The 21,522-nt window shown below is 28.0% G+C and overlaps 1 protein-coding gene across 2 annotated transcripts in view; it reads right to left on the minus strand.

Annotated features, from left to right (window-relative positions):
• Positions 1–21,522, minus strand: part of LOC129960605 (uncharacterized) — a 238,245-nt gene that overhangs the window by 192,209 nt on the left and 24,514 nt on the right. Inside the window, exon 1 of one of the 2 annotated variants that reach the window (XM_056074116.1) lies at positions 6,419–7,133. The exons of the other annotated variant lie outside the window; for it this stretch is intronic. The gene's annotated coding sequence lies outside the window, so the exon portion shown is untranslated. Of the gene's footprint in view, positions 1–6,418; positions 7,134–21,522 lie in introns of those variants that run through there. 2 annotated transcript variants of the gene reach the window in all.

Below are 21,522 nucleotides of genomic sequence, written 5' to 3' on the forward strand. Positions count from 1 at the left end.
AAACTAATAAATGAGTAACATAAAAAATAAAAGGATATTAAGGGTACGCTACAAGTAAATATAACTACACTAAGAGTAGTTTTTCTGCATAATTATAATTTTAATTTAACCGTATCATTATATTCTGAATAGAATCCGATGCTTTCATCTTTATATGCAATGCGGAGCAATATAATAGTTATTTCAATTATTTAAATATTTGTTACCAAATAGTTTAATTATTTATTACCAAGAAGTCCTTTTCCGAGAATGGAAAGATCGAGAAGAGATTTCATATAGAATAGCAATTTCTTTTTTAAAAATGTTGATTAAAATAAACAATCTGCAAAATTTTTTCAGAGAATATGATGACAAATACTCAGCTTCCTTCTGATGTTTGAGTTGTCACAAAAGTATCAAAACTCTACTCATTATTCAGAAAATCAGAATATTACACATTATGGTGTAAATTTGTATAAATAAACATTCTCCTTCGAATGCAAATTCAAATTTTGAACATTAATAAGCTCGAATGCATATAAAATATTTTATTTGAAAAGAAAAACTTAAAGAAGGGCAAATTAATAATAAAATTGAGATCGATTAGGTTTTTTGACTTAACACAAATCGATTTTTAAAGATCACAATTTCTAAAAGTGTTATATAACATCCATATCGATATGGATCAGTGATTATAATTTTTATTTTACTCTAAACTGTTGTTTATCAAAAATCAAAATCATATGCTTATTCTAAATTCAAAGTATTAATTGAAAATTTTAAATAATTATAAATATTATACCTAAAAAATTGTGAACAAAAACTTTGATATCAATCGAATAAGCAATTATTCTACATAATTATAGTCAATAATTAAGAATTTTAGCTGAGATTGATAATTAAATATTAATAGAATATTTTTTTCTTCAAAATTAGTTTCTTAATCAAAAACTAGAGGAGAAGCAAATCTGTAAGTATATTCGAATATTTTATTTAAAAAAAATGGAATCTATAGGGGTTGTAGAGTTTTTAATGCTCTTCATTTGTCAAATAGTAGCAACGGGAGAAATCTCCCATCCACCAAACCTTTTCGCGTACTGTCTAATAAATCCTAATCCCTTTTAATCGTCCTAATCCCTTTTAATCAAATTGCAGACAAAGAGTAAGAGCGTGAATGTCAAGAGTGTTCAGTTTTTTATTTTCAGAGTTCAACTTGTGTGAGATTTATCCTTCGAAATAGAGTGAAGAAAACAATTTCTTGAGCATTAACCACATGGATTAGCGAAATATAATTAGGAAAGGGCTCATTAGCATGCTATCTTTGGTGATTAGTCTCTGGGATGCGTTTAGCATTCAAATGGCAGAAAAATGAATATGTATTTTGGATACCTTTTTATTCAAACAATTGGAACCAAAATTTGACTCAGAAGTAAAATTGTAATCAAAAGGTCACTTAAGAATTTTCATTTATTTAAGTCATTGCGTTTGCGAAATTACAGATTGACATTAGGTAAACCGTTTAACATATTTATTCTAGATTTGATACAGATATACAATTTAGATGCTAAACCTGTGTACCAAATTTTATCTATTTAGCACTTTATGTTTTTTAGCTATAGTGTTCACTTGTACTTAGACAGCTGAACAGACAGATTTCATCTCAATGGATTTCGTTCAAAATGAGAGATAAATCTACAAAATTTTGTAAAGACCGTTTACTAAATTTCATCTGCTTAACTCAAAGCTTTTTTGAATTATTGGGTTCACAGACAGATGGATAAAATTTCAAAAATGTGTTTATCGGATTCAGAAAGATTTGAAACGTGGAGAATCATTAAAATTTTCAGGTCGAACTTTTTGACGATTGCAGTACTTTCTCTTTGTATACTTCGTATTCAAGAAAATAACAATGAAACAAAATTTGAGTTTTTTTGAAATAATCTAAATTTAAAATGTGAAAAATAACTTAAAAATTATTTCTGGATTAGAATCTTATTCGATTGATTTGATTTACAGAATCGGATATTTTAATTTTTTTGTCAACCCAGTGAAAAAAAATTACTAAAGTGACATTTAATCTTTTTTTTTCAATTTGTAAAGTTCAAAATTCGAAAATTCCAGTCTTTAAATAAGATGTAAAGTAGAATGCAGTAAGTGTTCGAAAATTTTGATTGGAAAAATCAATTTTAGCGTATACTTTATAAATTAGCATATAAAAAAACTAGTGCTCTTCGAATATGAGACATTTTTCGAAACAGTTAGCTGGAGAAATTTATATGTCCGCAAGGAAAGGGAAGATTTCTTATATTCTATTAGAAAAGTAAGAAAAGAGTCCTCATACATAAAAAATATGAAGATAGGCATTTTTGGTTTATGTAAGAAGATTATATTACAACAATTTGAAGTTATCTTTTTAAAGCATAAAATGCATGTGCTTATTGCTTTCCATAAATAAAATTTCCTACACATTCTTCAGATTATTTTTTTTAATTCTTTGAGCCATCGGAAATGCCATAAACAAATGCAAGCAACATAATTATTTTTCGAAGAAATATGGTTGATATGCTTGAGTAAATTTCCTAAGAAAGAAATTACAGTATTTCTTTTTATATCAACGCCGGTGAAATGTTCAAATTCTCGAACATGATTCGTTTATGTAAGCTACATCTTTTTTCTTCAATAAAACAAAAATGTTATGAAATACGTACGAGTCGAATTATGCGGAAAATATTTCAACAAGATTTTCGAAGCAAGAAACTCTAATACACAGTAAAAAAAAAAAATAAAAAAATGCAATTTTAGGAGAGATGGAAGAAAAAAAAAGCATAAGTAATGATTGCCGAGAAAAATATCCGGAGATCATAAGATATTTTCCTATTATCTGCTAAGGTTTTTCTTTCCAGACAATGACAAGGTTAATCGTGTTTATGTTTTAGCCTTGTATGTAAGAAACGAATTTTTCCTTTTTGGCGTATTACGGATAAATAAAAATGTTCGGTAACAAATAATATCCGAATTGAGCGAAAATATTTCGATACAAAATTCAAAATAAGAAGCCCTAATGCAGTACAACAATCCTAAAAATATAGCAGAAAGATGAAAAATTCAAGTAAGATAAATAAAGAAGATCTTCGAAGATCCTTAGATATTTTCACAAAGGAGGTTGCAAAGAGTTTCCTTTCCAGACGATGGCAAGGTTAATCTCATTTAAGTATTAGCCTCGTGTGCAAAAACCTTTTGTGAGTTTCATGGCAAAAGCAATCCACAGATTATATAAAGAGGGGTTATTTAATAGACAACCAACAATTGAATAAATTTATCTAACAATGCATCAGATGTCGGCATATTTTAGATGTTGAAACCATTCAAGCCATTTTAAAATTTTTAAACTCACACGCATGAAAAGCCTTCCTGCCTTTCAAGTTTTTCCATTCTTGACCTTTATGATGCAGAAAAGACATAGAAAATTTCAACAAATAATTTTTATAGAATAATAAATCATGTTCGTTGAACTCGATTTTATGACTACTATATTGGTATTTGTCATACAAAACTGAAAGTGGTATAAATGATATTCCATATTGCAAATGAGTGAGGTAATGTTTATGATATGCTCGTTTCATTATAGCAAATACAAGTTGAATTCTTCATATAAATGAATCTGTACTATAATAAATTCACATTCTAGAAACAATGATTTGTTAAGATAAGGCTTTATTTAGATTCTAGAAAAAATATAATACCTTTATATCTTATAATAACATTATTCGCATTTGATGCAGGAAGTGGAAATTGACATAAAAATATTCCACAAAGAAAATGCTTGAGATTGCTTTGTGAAGTGTATCTTTCATTACTGCACATATATCGTACATAGATACGAGTTTTTTTATTTATATAAAACGAATAGCTTTGAGATAATTCCCTGCGGTAGGACGTGATTATCATATTCCAGAAACAATGATAGACTGAATCATTTGTTAAATTTATACTCTGCTTAGATTCAAAAACGATATAGTTTATTAAAATATATTTTTGAATCTGGCGAACAGAGAAAATATGACATATATGACAAATTATTTCTAAACCAAATATATTTGAATTTTTGCATCCGATCCAGTCATATTTGGAATTCTTTAACTCTTTCTGTGAGATAAATACAGCCTGTAATAGAGTTGAAATTTATATAAAAATCTCTTCGTTTCGGAAACTTCAAAGACTGCCGCAGTGTGATTGTGCAAATAGTGCAGTTGGCTTTACTTTTTTTTCATTTCCTGTTGAATTTTTAGTTGAAGAGGGTTATCATAATCGTAGCTGGAATATAAGGCTTGTTTGAGGATGATATTACTGTAATATTATTTTTATAAAATCATCTCCATCATAACGCTCTTTTTAGAAAAAAAATGGAGATTTCGTATTGTAATGATGAAATTTTTAACATTAATATTAATATTATTTACTTTAACTTAAATTAATAGCAAAAATAAAGTTGCTCATATTCTGCAATGTGTATATATGTTCTACATATTTTCCTAAATAGGTCAAATTTAACCAAATTATGGACACTTATATTAAAGACGAAAGAAAACCAATTTTTCAAAGTTCAAAAATTATTTAAATATTTAATGAATTAGAAATGAACCAAAATTTCATCTTTTATCCACAGTAATTTCAGAAGAAATATGTTTGAAACATTTTAAATTCAAAAATTTACCATTTCACTAATAATCACTTTCATTTTGGCACAATATTTCTTTCAATTGTTATTAATTTGAAAAAAATTAATTCATCAAAATTAATATTAACTTTGAACTACACTACGACTATTTTTAGGTTTATTTTATTTTAATTTCTAACTTTTGACCAAGTTTTTCATTAGTTTCAAAGTAATGATTTAACACAGTGCCTAAAATGCCCAAAGTCAAATGTCAAATGTTGCGAGCATATGAAACAGATATACGACGACAACAGCGGCTTCAAAGCATGAGAAATTAACCAATATTTTGCTCTTTTTTATCCCATAGAAATTCGGAGGAAATAATTTGGTAAAAAAAAATTATAACATCTTAAAATTAAATATTTTACCTTTTTATCGATAATAATTTCATTTTTGTGCTAGCTTCATTTTTCAGTTGTTGTTAATTCTTAAGAAAATTTAAAGCGGGTGATTCTACAATAAGGACATATATAGTGTAGGGTAGCGTTAAAGCTTTGAACTAATCGACCATCATTTTTTCAAATATTTCTTTTATTTCAATACAAGTTTTAGAAAAGGGTTTCGCATGTTGTACAGTATTTTGTACAAAATGAGTTTCCACGATAAAAATATTATACGTGATAGTGATAGGATTTAACTCGAACAATACCGGGTATATCAAATAGTAGAATAAAATGAAAATAATACTGGAAGAATAAAACGACGACAAAATATTCTTCCAACATTAGCTTTTAAGTTTTAATATTTAAAGGATGTTGAAGGATCTAGTAACATCATAAGAAATAACTCAAAAAACAAAAAATATCACATATTCTACTTGAATATATACGTGTAATATATTATCCGAAATAGGATTTCCCATAAAAAAATAAAGAAGCTTTTATTTTTTTTTCATTTTTTGATAATCATCTTAGCGATACTTCTATCTTTTATAACTTCTTCTATCTTCTTATAGAAGATAGATAAGAAAATACTTCTATCTTCTTATCTTTTATCCTTTCTATATCTTTCAATTTTTTCTTTTCAGTTACAACTTCGTTAGAAGAATTTCAAAGATAAATATTAAGCAAAACGTTTCATTCATTGATTTAAAATTTATATTGAGAATCTTTTATGTAGAGAATGAAGTCAAATGGATACAATTGTAGGAATTATGTAGGAATATATCATGGTTTTTCGATACTATGTATAAATTGTTATTTTAATGATAACGTCATTTGTTGTGTAAAACTTTCCAAATTTATGACTTTTATTTTTGTAAAGCTTATTTTTCATTCTTCATAATCTAAATTACTAAATCGGTGAGGTTTCGATTAAGAGTTACATTTTCATGATAAACAAAGCTTTAGAGTAAATAAATTATTAATTAAAACAATTTTTCTTTTTTGTATTTTTAGGAAAGTATAGCTAAACTCGTGAAAATGATCCGAATGTGGAGCGTTTCGTTAAGGAATTCAAAAGAAATTTTATTAAGTATGCATTTATGGTTTTGTTTAGTCATGATTTTTATCACTTTATATCCCTAACATGCATGATGTATTATTAATATTATAAATGACAAAGAATTTATACATTTGAATTATGTACCTGGAGACCAGAAAAAGTAAGCTGCTAACAAATTTCTTAAATTTTAATGATGTTCAATTGAATTAAAATTAAAGAATGCTCTAAAATTTTGATTAATCCGTTCCTTTAAGGATATAGAAAAATTGCAAAACTTACCAATATATCAAAGTATCCAATTGTTCCTGACTTCTTATTTACAAAAAGTAGAAGAAATCCGATTCTTTCCTTAGATGACTATGGCGTCACTCGTGATTCAGCTTATTTTTTCCTTAAATTATTAATGAATTCAACTGTAGTCCACTACAACAGTTTCCTTCTACGTACAACACCAAAATGTGGAAAATTATCTTGGTCATTATAGTTCCATATCAGTCACTGGAAATCATTCTACTGTTTCTTATTTGATTTGATACTTACGGTGATTTGATTTTATATCTTTAGCATGCATCTGCAAACTTTTTTTCGTAGAATTTGTTATTCTAAACACCTAATTAATACAAATATTCCAAAATTTCACAATATTTACCCTTGAATTTTTCTAATTGGAAATATGTTGACTAATTATATATACTGACAACTAAAATATATTAATAAAATACTCTCATTGAAAGGAATACAGCCATTATACAGATACGTGAACAAAAGATTTAAATATGTTCTTTCAAACGTTTTTACCGAATACAGTTTTGGAGCTGAGAGCAGAATAACTCCATATTTTAAAAAGAAGCGAACAAAATACACTAGATAAAAAGTTTCGAAACTTTCTTCGAAGTAAAAGTAAAGTTTATCTAAAAATATCAAAATTATCCAACTGAATAGACTACGACATAAAATATCTTCTGGAACGAATCAGAATCGAGCAGAAACCGGCGTAAAGTTATAACAGTAAATAACACGTTGCGTTTGTCAAAATAAAGGATGTAAACACAACTCTGCACTTCTTATCGTCCACAACTCGGACTTCCACTGCAACTTCGTAGCCAGATGTGAGAGAACATCTGCGTAAGACGTCACAGCCTTTTCAACCAATAGAATCCTCCCGATGAATTTTTACAGGTGAATGCGCTACTTTTTTCAAAGTAATTTATAAGTTTTATTTGAAGTTATCGCTTTTTTGTGATTTTAATTCACATTCACATTTTTTTTTTTACAATTAAGTGTACGCGATATAGAAGTGTTACGAATAATTTTCATAGCTCCAAATGGACATTCATTGTAATCATTTGACATTTATAGTATATGTTAGAATTTATAAAATGGCATATCCGTAATTTGTCAATTGAACCTTTTGTTTCTAATTTGTCATTTGTTGATGTTAAATGAAATGTTTTACTCTTTTTATTATAATATATTTGCTAAAGAATATTAAAATTCGTTTTCAAGTAGAAGGAGAAATTAAAGAAAAATGTAATAAAAAAGCATTTTCTACAGCATAATTCAAACCATAATTGAAATCAAACAATATATATTTAGAAATTAAATCGTATTCCTCTTCAAAATATGCTTATACCTACACATCATTAAAAGTCAAATTATCCAAATTAAGGGCAGTTTTGTAGATGAAGATACAAAATTATTATATTAAATGAAACAATCAAAAGGGGAGTAAAGTTTATTTTAAATGAATTTAGTCAAAACGATAAAGAAAAATACATTGCCTGACAAACAGGATTTCTACGAAGAACATTATTAAACAGCATTCTTAGGTAGAATATCAGATAAAGTACCCAATTATGGAAGTTTTAATGAGTGCAGTTTGTTCACTAATTAAATCTCGTTTGAAAATTTAATAAGAACTGAAAAGTTATCACAGCCGACTTAATTCAATTTCTTATATGCTTCAGGTAACAAATATAATTAGAATTTAGTTATATATGTAAAGTAATATACATATATGCATAAAATTACGCGCCTTAAATCAATAAGTCGGTATTCAATTGAAGAAAAAGGAAATTCTTATGTTACTCGGAACTAATTATAATTTTCCCCGAAAGATTATATTTAGTCTAAATATCATTTTTTTTAAATATCGAGAACAGAGATTAGAAACCTATGTAAAATAGCAATAAGTGGAAAATAGAAAAAAAAAATCAGATTTAAAGGTTACTTGAAGGAGACATGTTATTCTATAATTCGAAAAACATCTTAAATTTACAAGAAAGATATCATACTGACTGAAAGCATTAATGATTTATTTTTGGCCCACTTATTAAAAACTTTGAAAAATTTAACTGTCACTTAATGAATTTTTGCTCTAAACTATCAATAATTAATAGTAAATGCATTTTAGTCAGCCACTTTGTTTGGCGATATAAGAGTAATCAAGGACGAGATAGAAGTTTTCTAAGAAGAAGAAAAAAAGTTTTTGTAACCTTGACCCTGCTGCAATGATTTGAAGTCCAGGTGTCTTTAGTGCGTGTGTTCTGTGCAAAATCATGTGTCTCCTACACATAAGAGTATGTGTACCGACATTCAGTGAATACGTTCCTCTTTTTAAAGGAAAATAAACGTTCAGTTTGTTCAAAAGCAGATTAAAATTTCTAACTTTCTTAGTTCGTTAATTTTGCAAATCCAATAAATGTATTAGCATTATATTTTCAAAATAAATAATTATTATTACAGACTTGTCATCTATATTAATTGCCACTTCTTCACTTGAAAAGTATATGAATAAAATATGAAAAATTTAATTTAAAAATAGGCCGCTTTTTATATTTTAATGTTGATGAATAACACTATTGGTAGGGAACTGTTAGGAATAAACAAGGAGTATACTAATCGCGAAATATATTTCTATCAACATGAAGACATTGAATATGTCTTTTTTTTGCAACAATAATATGTTCGAATTTCTAAATGCCTAGCTTATTCTTGACATTGAAAAGATATTAAAAGATACTGGCAATCTATTTTCTCACTCTTTCTATTACTGATTTACTTTGAATTTATAACATATAATTTAATATACCTTTCTAAAATTATTATTAAATTTAAAGAAATTCATACGAATTGCATTTAAAGTGGCTATATAATATAATTGTTGAAATATGTATTTCGTTTTTAGCTCAGAGTTCTAAGACAGGTGATCTATTCACAAAGCTTATTTATTAACTATTATATTTTAAGCACAAGTATGGTTGATTTTAAAAAGTATATTCGATAATTCCTGTTGTTATTGAGAATTATGAACCGAATTATAAATTAATTTATTTTGAAATTTAAGAAAATCGTTTTCTCTAACATCAAAAATTTTACATATGAAGGGGAATTCTCTCAATATTTTCTCTTAATATTGAACGCAATTTTTTTAATAAGTCAGTTATGTGTTTGGTAATTTCTCTTAACAAATAGAAACATATTTAGCGTAGTAAATTAATTTTCATATTTAGTGCATCAGTTTAGTTTTAGAATTGTTTGGGTCGAACACCATCTCATATCTCGCATCTAACCATTACAATCACTGAACTTTTCATATCGCAGAACAGCCTTTTTTTCCCTTAGAGCAACAATTCTGTTATAATTTTCATTTCTTTAGTGTTTATTTATAAATACTTCCATTAAATTAGCTTGTTACACGTTTGTAAAGATGGATTATTGTACTCTGTGTTGTATATCATAGATTCAGGCATTTCTTGATGAACTAGATTTTTGAAACTTTATAGACTTGTGTGTTCTACTTTAACATTTTGGGGACCTGATTATCACTTAGTCGCTTGATTTAATTAAATTTTAATTCCAAACGCATGATAAAATAGGTAGTGAATTTAAAAATAAAAAGACTGATTTCAAGATTTCATAAATTTTTTAATAACAAATTCTATGTTTTGAAAGTAGGCGAAAATAAAGTTTTAAAAACTCCTTATTTTTAGATCACAAATAAAAAAATATTTTTAAAACTTGTTTCAGTTAAATTCATTATTTATAAACAAATCCGATTTTTATTATCCAATAGGAATGGAGCATAATCTCTTTTCTAAAGGATTAGGCCATATTCAAGACTAACTAGATCAGGAAATCATTAAAATGCGTTATGAAAGAAGTCGAATAAATCATGGAAGATACACTCCCCACTTTAAAAAGTGAAAACCATAAAGCAGAAACCAAAATAATACTTTAAAAATTTCGGAGGATAATATTTTCTTCATTCAACTCTGCATTCATGATGTTTGGTAGTAATGACGAAGATGTATTTAAATAAGCAGCATTAACATATCATATTTGTAGAAAAAATTTTAAAATAAAAATAAATCACGCAGCTGTAAAAACATAATAATATGCTTTTTGTATTTTTTGTAATAAAAAAAATCGGAAAGTTGTTTCTGATTTGTTGTTTTTAGACTAGTAATATAAATGTATTTCTAAAAACGGTTTTTATTAAATATATATTTCTTTTTAAAATGAGAATTATTCTCGAAACTCTGTTGAAAAAAGAAATTGGAAAAAAAAATTATATATATTTTTTTGATCTCATTCTACTCACCATGCAAACACTTACTTGACAAACAAGTATGTTGTTATCCTCTTCTTATTCTGTAGAAATAATCGTTAGATATGATGTGCACAGGGTGTGGTCATGCGGTGAGTAATCAAGCCATTTATTATTTATAAAGACATTTCGAAGAGATAGAGCTATTCAATTGCCAAGTATCGATTTTAAGTAATTACGTGTGAAAATCATAGCATTGAAAATGTATATATTTTATTAAAATATTATCAAAAATTGATTTTAAATAAATGGGCCAAATAATCTTAACCAAATACTTAATGTTAGTAAAAGGTTAAAAGATAAAGCTGGGATAAGAGTCAAAAGCGAGGAATTTCTCTGGTGCCTTCCTTGCCTTAGAACTTTTTTACTTAAAGGTCTGTTTTGATACCTTTACTTTAGAAGTTTTAATACATTAACGCACGAAACTTAAGCGTTTTCACAAGAATTATGATACTGAATTGGTTTATTAAAATAGTGCAATTGTATTATATATGTAGGAAAAATGATACTTTAGAAGTCAATTTTTTAATAAATATAAATCTAATAATTATTTTTCATTTATTAATGAACATTTCAATTACAAGTTATGTTAACCCAACCAAGAATATTTTTCCAGGCTGGACTAAGATTGAAAAATCAGGATATATCCGGTCAATTTGTTTTAGGGTGGTAATGCAGAAAAAATTTATTGATACCTTTATTTAAGAGCATTTAAAAAGAAATTGCGCTTTAGATACTTTTTTATATATCATTTATACTCAATTTTTATTTTACTGATGTTTAAAATATCTTAAAATACTCAACTTCATTACTAATTTAGCAAAGAATGATTTAGAATAGACTGAAGACTTTTCATAAATTGTTGCAAATTTTCAAGAGAGAAATAATATTTATATAATAAATACGATCCATTATCAATTCAGATATAAAATAATTTTTAACTCCCAAATAGAATTTATAAAAACTAAACGTAATTGGTGGTGTAATTTGAAATAATCGTTTTCTAATGCTCGCATGAAAGTAAATTATTCCAAAAAATCAAACTTTGAAAAATATCCGCAATTATTTTATTCCAAAAATAAACCGCTTTTGAAAATGAAATTTTTTACGAAGGAGGAAACATGAAAGTTTAATTGTGTTAGATTTATTCCAGTGCACATCCATTTCAAATAGAATTTTCTTAATTGAATTTTCTTCTTGAATCCCAAAATGGTTGTTTTTATGAGATCAATTGATTACATCCAGATTAAATTTTGTTGTATTAAACTAGCGATTTATGAAGCATAAATCAAAACAAAATGAAATGTTTAGAGTAATCAAGTAATCGAGAATCGCGTTCTTTGAAAATGTAGTATAATGATGCGCTTACGAAAATAAAATATTCCTGCAAGTAGCAAACAGGGAAACCGACTTACATTAGTTTTATTCTGATGCACAGTCGTTTCAAATAAGAAAAGGTGAATCATATTCACTTTTTCGATCACGAAAATTCGTGAGAATCTAGTCGAACCGCCTTGTCTTTCATTTCATTCAACTCACTAAGCACAACTACCCGGACTCAACAATTAAATCTGTTAGTCGTAGCAGCTGAAGGGCAAGGATATCAACGCAGGTGGAAACAAATTACCACGTTATATCATCGCGTTCTTTTATGTAAATGCCTTGGGCAAGGTGATTCCCGAGATTGATATTCAAATAAGTTTTTTTTTATTACCAAGTACAGAGAAATCAACAAATTTGTTTGAAAATAAATAGTTTTTGTTATTTTCTCGATGGTTCTTGAATGCATTTATTTAGTTTATTGTCCCATGTTAATGATGAAGAAATCATTCGATATTCTTAAAATTCTTCTGTACATAGATATATGAGATTCTGGTTTTTAATCCTGTGTGACGATTTTTGGCAATTGTTTTCGATCTACAACTTTCTTACATTTTAAGGTATCGGAATGAAGTGGATTCATTTGGAAGAAAATGGTCCAATTACTAGATGAGAGCATGGACGGAATAAAAGTTAAAATAACGAGTATCAAAACACAAGGAGCTTAAATTTTTCCTTTCTTATTAAACCAGACCTTTAATAAATTACAGTTGGTCTTTAAATTAGGATAGATATGCATTTCCATTTCACTTTTTTGAAAAGGATCAATAGACAATAAATATGACAATATTTATAGTCTTTCTCTTGATTAATCTTCATTAATGAGAAATTTATAGCTTCCATTTAAGCAATTTTAATTATAAATTCAAACCCTTTAGAGTAAGGGACGTGGAGGATGTTTCAATTCTGGTGGGGGGGGAGAGGAAGGGGAAGGTGGTAAAAATGCCAAGTATAATGCTGAATGCTATGGGCTTAAAAACAAATATTTTCATGATATCAAATTAACGAATGCTCTCACTCCGTTAAGTATAATATTTCTGATTGACTTTATTTTTAATTGAAAATTGAAAGGTTATTTTGCAAATGAGATCTATTATTGTACCATATAAGCTTAGCAAAAAAAGGTTAGAAAGTAACCAAAGAGGAGTGAACTGTGAAGCTTGAAAACTATCCAGAAAAATTAACTATTTAAAAAAAGAAAAAAATTGTGAATGGTAAATTACACGATCGATTTTGTAAAATTAAAACTTATATTTATAAACAATTGTTTTATGACTTATAAAATAAAAAAAATCCTTAACTAATGTTAGGAGTTTTTTTTTTAACTTCTTTATTAGTTATTATTAGTTTATTAGTTATTATACTTTCAAAGACTGCATTGATAAAACTGAAAAAAAGATAAAGACTACAATGATGGTAAAATCATGACAAAGCACATGCACAATTAAGCTTTACAACAATGTGCAAATAAATAAAAACATATAAATAGGAGTCTTTATATTGCTTGAAAAATGCTTTATATATTTAAACTTACTGAAAATATAATATATGACGTATATGTGTAACATATACGTCATTATTTAAATCTGAAATATTATTTCTTTTAATCTAGCTATTTTTTATGCTTGAATTTAAATTAAAGTTCTTGGTAAAAATGATTTCGCATGTCAAAAATTGTATTTAAAAATAATGATTTAAAAGTCATCCTAAGATTTTGTTTTAAGATCTCTTCTCTAAGTAGATGCTGACTATTATAAATAGAGCGTGAAATGTTTCTTTTTTCCGTATTAAAAACATAATATTTCTAAAAGTATGTTTTATTATAAAATTAGAAGATCAAAGTGCAAGCGGGATTGTGAGAAATACAGGAGACATTTTAAATCGAAACAATATATGCTAGTTAATATTCGAGATAAAATCGTTAGTTGTTAAAATAGAACCTAAATTAACAGAAAATAGTTTAATTTGATGAAATAATAAATGCTACCTGAATGAATATAATAATGTTTGATAGTGGTCCTGAGTACAGAATTTGTGACCATCATACCATTTCCAAAATGCAATTTCTTTGTTATCCTTGTTTGTGTCTTAATAAAGCTCTCAGAAAATAGATAGGAAAAAAAAAAAAAAAAAAAAAACTGCAGCGCATGTAGATAAATAATTTAAAAAAATTATGTTTGTTTTCTAAAGTACTGTTATATCCGTGTTTTTTATTTTTAGTTTGTGCACAGAACACTGAATCTCCGTGTTAAGATTCGTTGATTGAAGTGCTTATTGTTGTTGTCATTTAATAAGCGTCCACTCATTAAATAACGAATGTAGTAATGATCCTATTCAGCATTTCAACTTCCTGCTACATTATTATGCGGTTGAATGAATGTCGGTAGCCGAAAAATATTTGTCCTTTAAGGTATGCGGTTTCAAAGCATTAGACTGTATTAAATTAAAAAGAAGGAGAAGAAAACAATTACATAGGAAAGACACGTAATTGTACATATTGCAGGAGTACATGATGTTTAATAATGTATTAAGGAAGTTATGCATTCTAACTAGATGCACATGTACGATCAATTTTTTTTTTGAAATTGATTTTCTGTTTTTAATAAATGCTGTTGACATTTGAAAATTTTTAACTGTGGTAATGGTCTTCTCGGAACTTTCTTGCATACTCTTAAATAAATATATTTGCGCATTATTTATTAACTGCATGCTGTCCTCGAACTATAATTACGATAGAACTTGTTAATGTACATTCATTGGCGATTAATTACTGGGATATAGTACAAGAAAAACGAATATGTATTTTAGACGACTTCTTTTTACCTGACAAAATATTTGACTTTTTTGCCTGACACTTTTTCTTTTGACTGAAATCAAAACTTGCCACATAATTAGAATTATAATCACAAAATCATATAACAAATTTCATATATGTAAGGTATTGCGTTTTTGAGTTATAACTTTTACATGTTTGTGAAAGTACAGACCGACAGACGGTCAACCCCTTGAAAATATGATTCTAAATTTAATGCTTTCTACTCTTTAGATGTTTAATAAGTGGACCAGATTTTATTCTTCAAGATCTTTTCCTTTTGTAGCTATGATATTAACTCATATTAAGACAGCTGGTCAAACAGATTTCCTCTGAATAGATTTTGGCCAGAATTCCACAGAAATCCAGAAATTTGGTGGGAAGACCATGTACCAATATTTTGACAGAAATGTTCAAAGTGGTGTATAGACTATATACCAAATTTCATTTGTTTAGCTCAAAGCGTTTCTGATTTATCGTATTCACAAACAGACATATTACCAAATGGACTTATGAGTATCTAAAACGCGTAGCTTCGTCAAAATCCCGAGTTCTATTTTTTGATGATTAAAATACATTCTCTTTGTATACGATTCGAGAAAGTAAAAAAAATTAGTAAATCAGGATAACAGTTCGAACGATTCTAAAGTTTTCAGAAACAATTAAGAAAAGAAAGAAATGATCAAAGATGTTAATTTAAATTTAAGTCTTATTTATTTGGCTATTTATAACATAATTTTAGATTTTAAATAAGAACGGCAGCTTAGTGAGGTAGTATACATAATTTTTCTATTGATTCTTTTAAAAATGTTTTCAAGGCGAATTCTACTTATTAATAAAACTGGCTAATATTCTTGAAAATGAAACAAGTACATTAAACGTGCTTGCAATCTTGTTTTATAATACTTACAGCGTACCTTTTAAATCTTTTATCACTTGAAACCCCTGTTTTGCCTATTCATCGCCCAAAACTATTAGCGAACTATTTTTTTTCCCTAATAAGTATACATGCTAATAAGAAAAAAAATCTTATCTATTTCAGAAGCAGAAAATTTTTCATTATGTATATTTAAAAACATTTAGGAAATATTTCAAATTATTATATATTTGGACATTCATTTAGATAATTCCTTAGAATCTGACTGAAGCAGTATTTTTTCAATCTATAATTACACCTACAGAACTGTTTCATACTCTTTTAACCGTTTTAACCAATTTTAACCAAACCATAGTTTTAGGAGCATTCACCTATAGCTTTGGAAAGACGGGCTTATCGTTGTGATCGACTACTCCAGCTCTAGATAAGATGCTCTTGAAATGCATGATTTGAGTTAAATAACTGGATATTACATTACAAAACTGTTTTCAAAACTAAATATAAAATACATAGGTTCTTTTTGTTAAATGAGATGGTGAAATCAATTATTGAGATAGTTCTCAAATATCCACACTATATTAGAAGCACAAGACGCGACAGCTGACATTTCTGCAATTCCCAGTATTCTTTGACCTTTCACGAAGTAGTATATCAATTTCACGAAACCCAGTCGCAAAGACGAAACATTAAGCATACGAAATTGTAGATGTTTAAAAATTTAAACTTCATTTCATTGTATACAAATTGTGTACAAAATTTTATTCATTGTATACAAAATTCATTTGTATACAAATTAACAGATGCTAAACAGAAATCAAGGAAACCAATTTTACCATGCAGAAATCTCATTATTTATAATTGACCAGAGGCAGTGTTCGTTCTTCGAGATATCTCAGTTCATCATTGAGGAAATGAATCTGCTGCTCAAACACTTGCAGGTAAATTAAAGCCTTAAATTTAACGAAATGCTTATTGATTACTTATCAAACGTGAAAGCATACTGTTGTAATGGATTTAAGCCACTTGAATGCCCGAAACTAATTAGGAAATACTATCTAGTTTTCAAAACTAATTATTTAATGATACTTCGTTATGCCTGATTAGCATTTTTACTTAAAAAAAATAGATGCAACGAATTCTTCTCTTCGCCATATTCAATTACACTTCCTACTTTTATATTTTAAAATTGTTTAATTATTACTAATTATATTTTAGGGAAATATAAGAACATAAATCCATACGTCACAACAAATGTTACTTTTCAGACTAACAATATTTTTAAAATGAACTGTGGGACTTCCCATCCGATATTAACGTCACCCAGATTTGATCGGTACATCACCTGCTTAAGCTGAAAATACTTCCCACTTCAGATGAAACATAATTAATTATCAACCCAATCATGCGTGGCTAGGTTTAACGCTCTGAAGTTTTCATTTTTCTTATCGTTTTGTTAAAAGTCTAAAATGTTACATTAAAATAGGCCGTCTACCGGTCAAAGTTCAAATAAATGCATCTTGAGATCCACAGGATGAATTTCGAGAAGTAGTTTGTAAAGACCGGCTTAATGTTTGCCCCACATTTTCTTTAAAGTGTGCGGTCAGGAGAATAATAAAGCCTTAATTCCTTAAGTTAGTGCATATTTAATCTTTAATGTCAGTTATACATTAAATAAAAGCTCTTTTATTTAACAGTTTTATTACCTTCTTATTCATTTTCTATTCTAAGAAAATTATTTTTATTCAAACTCTGTTTAAAATAAATATGAAGCAATTGTACATGGCAAGGTTTAATTACAATTCTCAAATGCATATGCATTGATACTGATTGATATTTATATAGTTCAAACGACGCCGTATAAATATCAAGAATCATTTTTTTCTTTCATAAAGGGAAAAAAATTTATCTCATAAATTATTCTAGCAACATGCGAAATGTAAGAAATTGAATCACATAGAAATTTTTAAAACTTCGCTTTTTCTTGTTTCTGAAGTGATTCAGTATTTCAAAGAAATTTGGAGTGGATTTTTCCATAGAGTATTGGAGGAGGACTCATATCCTGTCCAGTTGTCGATATGAGGAAACGAGAGAAACATTTTCCCTCTTAAATAATTGTCGTAAGTTACTTACTTTTCTTTAAAGTATGTGTTTTTAAATATATAATCTACTATCTTTAGGTTCCATACATGGCACACACACTAAAAGTTTTTTTAATCATTAAAAGCATAAATGATTGTTTGAGAAGTAATTAAATAATATGAGGATAGGTACTCAACTATAGAAAAGTGCATCGTCCTATATTTTCACAACATGTGTACTGTATAGTGCAGTGCTGTACACTGTATATATTATAATGTGTTAGGTGATAGGTAGGTGCAAATAATGGGTCTTATTTAAATTATCGTAAATAAGTACACAACACATAATGTTGGAGTTGTTAAAAATGTACTAGGTAAAGAAGTTGTGGTGAAGTTTCGGTGATACAAAGCAAATGCATTTGCTTTGTCAAAATTGAAGACCTTTTAATATAATAGTAGTAGATATTGTTAATTTGCAATGTTGATTTGTCGCGAGGCTGATACAAATTTCATGTTTCAATTTTGCAACTATAACCTTTACTAATTTAATCTTTTTCGAAGTTCGAAGAATTTTTTTCTTTTACAACTTTGTTTTGTTATACATAACTTGTATAATTGATCTTTTATCTTTTTTAAGACTAGCGTATGTTTTACTCTTGTTAAAACTGGAGAAGCTGCTGACTCGTTTGAAATGAATTTTTTTCAGTTACACAGAGCTCATTAACGAATGCCTGTGAACCAAAATGCTACAAATGACGCTAAAAAACATTTTCAAAAACTATGCTGTTTTATATAAAAGTTTGTCTTCAGGAATGAAATCAGTGTAGTAGATAAAGGCAAAATCTCATTTGGTTAGCTATCTATGAATACATAAGATTGCTTTTACGAAGTGGGAAAACTTAATAGAAAAATTGATAAGAGGATCAAGTATGAAAAGCAGAATTCGCGCTGCTTTTTTGAATGAGATGATGACGTAACAGTCTTAAGAATGATTGTGAACAGAACTAATTTAGGCGAGCCAGAGATAAATAAATTAACAGTGGAATTCGAATTCACATGAAATATTTATCCTTTCATTATACATTAGAAGCTTCCAAATTTAATTAGATTATACTGCGGATTTACCTAGCTTTTATGTTCTTTGAAAGTGTCAGAAGAAAACCCTTGACAAATATCTAACACTTCAGTTATAACAAGTATGTAATGGACCGTGGTAAAAAATAATGAGTATACCGATAAAGGCACCATTCACCTTTGTATACGAATCATATCTTCACTCTCATACAATCGAAATTTGTCGTTCTATTTCAGTATAGTGAAAATAATGAACTGTAGCGTTCCCTTGCTTATGAAGGTTATCGTAACGTTGATATTAAATGATGGGTGATGTCTCACTTTGGGATGAACATCACGCAATAGCGCTTCGGATCGATCTCGTTTAGGGACGAATGTAGAACGTGTTGCGCGGATTTTGCCCTTCAGAATAGCAAATGAGATCTATAAAACAACAAACATGCCGTGCGTGTTTAGAATCTTCCGTATTAGAAATAGTTATATGACGTTATCGCCTCGTACCTGCTTTAAAATGTCGCCGAAACAATACCTTTCGATCGGTCGAGCAAAAGCATTCCCAAGGTAAACAAAGATACACGCATTTATAGGTAGAGATCTGAACAATGGTGCATGAAACAATGGGCAATACCGAGCATCGTAAACTTGGAAGCTCTGTTGCCACCGTTGACAAATGGTAATTAGTGGTGAAAAAATTAACTTTGTTTATTGGCATCGGTCAATCTTTATCTTCAGGGCATGCAGTGAATGAAGAATAGCGGTGGTAACAAAATCGTTCTCATTCTGCATCAAGGGTAACAGTCTAAGGTGCAAATGCACTTTAACGATGGGCTGAACAGGAGATTGACGAATTGTCAGGCAATAAATGAGATTTGGGAATGCTAGACGATGTAAAAGACATTTAAATATTCTTTGTTCACCACTAGAGTCCATTGATAAGAATCTTCCGTTTGAAGCAGAGAAGTCGTAAGCTCTGAGCCTCTTCAGTCACCTTAAACAGAGGTTTGTTATTTCTAACAATGGAAAACATCAATTAACTTTTTTGTAAATGAAAGTTTTAAAATCATTAGTAAAGAATTTTTGCAATGAAATTTTCAATTACTGATGATGAGTGAACTAACAAAGCAGCTTCCTCTAATATCATTAAAATGAAGAGATATTAAAAGTGATAAAATAATTTCCTTCTTGAAACGATAATTATTCTAAATAGTTTATTTATTGGTTCTAAAAAGGCTTATTATAAAGTGCTAAACGCTTTAAAAGGAACAGTTTCCAAAATTCAATTAAGGTAAAGATTTTCTGTGACCTATTGATGCAATTGATAAATCATGATATTCCGTACTACAGCAATGTATGTCGTCATTACTGAGACAGACAAGCTGTAAAAATACAGTGTTTGCTTTATTCTAAATGATTAATGAATTCTAAATGATAAAAAAGATGAATAACTGATGATAAGAAAAAACATGCCGAAACCGAAGCATGGACAATGCATTAATTTATAAAAATTTAGTATATTCAACTTTATTTAAGAAGCAGTTTAAAAAATTAGTTATAAGAACCTGTTAAATAGAATAGAATAATTTTTATATGCTTGTCAATGGAATAACTACATCTTGTTTTTATAAGGAAAAATTTTCAGAAATTCACAAGAGAAGCTGCTATTTAAATTTACGAAAAATAATAAACCTCCTGTAAGATGAATAGTTGCTGGTATTCACTTTATGATGATTTAAAAAACAGTATATCTATATACAATGTTTCCTTAGAAGAAGCAGAAAAGATACATTTTGCGCCAGAAACGTAGAATTAATTTTACCACTATACAGAATGTCAAAAAATTATGCGATCGCTGGTGGTTGCGCAGAATCACCCATTCAGTACAAAAATATTTATATTTGAAAGGCAGTCTACAAGAATTTGTTATTTTTTAAGGCAAAATGTCATTTATATTCAAAGTTACAATAGCTATTTTTTTTTTCAAATGGCAATGTCCGATTTCAAAAATAATTTTGAGTTTTAGATAATATTAGCTTGAATATATATCGAATTTTATCCTCTTAAAGAAGCGGTTACTAATTATGAGTCTAATGTTAATGTTAAATGATTCCTTTTTAAATACATATCTTTATATATGAATGGTTAAAATTTTCTTCTTAAAACTTGGGTTGAAATTTCTTCACAGAATTATTTTACTGCATAGCACAGATTAAAACTATGGTTGTTTTGAAATTTGAAGCAATATTTTACAATTTTGTTTAATCTTGAAATTTATATCTTAAAAATTTGTGAGTAGCACTGCTTGATGCAATTTTGATGCTAAATGAATAAGCAACAAATGAAACACCACTATGCAAAAGTTTGTTCATCTAGTATATATAATGAGATACTAAGCCGCTTTTGTTTCCAAATAACGGAACTTCCAGAAGTATAACATAATATATTTTGTCCTTCCTATATACTTTCTGCATTGCAACAAATATTACACTAAGATATGCTAATAATATATTTGAAGACATCACAACAAATACACTAAACAGATGGAATGATCCCCTG

Source organism: Argiope bruennichi, chromosome X2 (genome assembly GCF_947563725.1).
Source record: "Argiope bruennichi chromosome X2, qqArgBrue1.1, whole genome shotgun sequence".
In the NCBI taxonomy this organism is placed as follows: domain Eukaryota; kingdom Metazoa; phylum Arthropoda; class Arachnida; order Araneae; family Araneidae; genus Argiope; species Argiope bruennichi.